Below are 1,313 nucleotides of genomic sequence, written 5' to 3'. Positions count from 1 at the left end.
AAATCACAATTAAAAAAAAAAAATGACCAGAATTACTCATCGGAAAGAGTCTGATGGAACCCCCGAGACTATGGCCTTGAGTTATCCTTCAGGTCTGGAAGTAGACTCACTTCCATGGAGTAGCTCTCAGCCAAACAGCAGGAAAACCTACAAGCAGAACACCTACCCCAGATAGATGTACCCACCTACCCTAGGGAGATTCACCCCTTATATCAATCAACTGTGAGACATCAGAAGGGCAGCATTTGCATAGAGGACAAGCTGTACAGACAGGAATGCATAGAGAAGAAGGACATAGAGAAGGGGTAGCTACCGGGAGGAAATGGGAGGAGAGCTTTAAACTGTTGGTATTATAGTCAAGGCTGTGAAACCAAATGTGTGTGAACTGTGGAGAATAGAATTAATCTGCTTTGTAAATTTACACCCAAATCACAAAAGAAAAAAAAATTATGTGTGTTTATGTGTATGTATTGCTTTTTGCCTGAAGAGGCTCAGGCAGTAGAAAAAAGCATCTGCCATTTCAGGTGGTCTGCCCAACCCTTCCTATATTTGACTCCCAAAGAGTTGCAGAACACGTAAGTTTTGGGAAAAGATTGTAGAAACACATTCCTGCACTGAAAGGTGGGGGGATTTCACATGATGCCATCCTAAATCTGAAGTTTATGTTACAAGGAATGAGAGGACCCAAGACTTGTATTAGGGGACTTCTATTAGAAATTAATATTATATTCAGGGAAGTAGACTATCAGTCAAAGAAGGAAGAAATTTTAGTTTGGGTTAAGAATTGTGGAATCAGGTCTTTAATCAAAAACCCAAAATTACAGAAAGTATTTAAAAGGCCAATTTACAACGAAATTAAAATGGGTAGCCAACCTAGCATCCCTAAAAACTTCCCATTAGGTTGTATCTTACTAAATTGGGACTACTTCTCAGGTAAGCATGGGCGGGCTTGTGCTTACTCACTGATCTGCACTGAATGCTTTCCCTTGTTACCCTCCCGAGAGGGACCAGGTCTCCGGGAGCAAGGTAAGCACGGGCGGCCTTGTGCTTAGTCCCTGGGAGCGAGGTAAGCATGGGCGGGGTTGTGCTTAGTAACCGGGAGCAAGGTAAGCACGGGCGGGCTTGTGCTTACTCACTGATCTGCACTGAACGCTTTCCCTTGTTACCCTCCCGAGAGGGACAGGGTCTCCGGGAGCGAGGTAAGCACGGGCGTAGCACAGAGTAGCAGGCCAGAAGAGCAGGAGAAAGGGGTAAAACCCAGGAAGCCAAAGAGAAGAGCAATCAGCCGAAGGGATTAGGTGAGGAGGGGAAAC

The sequence above is a fragment of the Orycteropus afer genome, unplaced genomic scaffold (assembly GCF_000298275.1).
Source record: "Orycteropus afer afer isolate SDZICR_OR568_19922 unplaced genomic scaffold, OryAfe1.0 scaffold00283, whole genome shotgun sequence".
NCBI lineage: Eukaryota > Metazoa > Chordata > Mammalia > Tubulidentata > Orycteropodidae > Orycteropus > Orycteropus afer.
The sequence above is the reverse complement of the archived record's forward strand: the minus strand, read 5'-3'. Positions refer to the sequence as shown.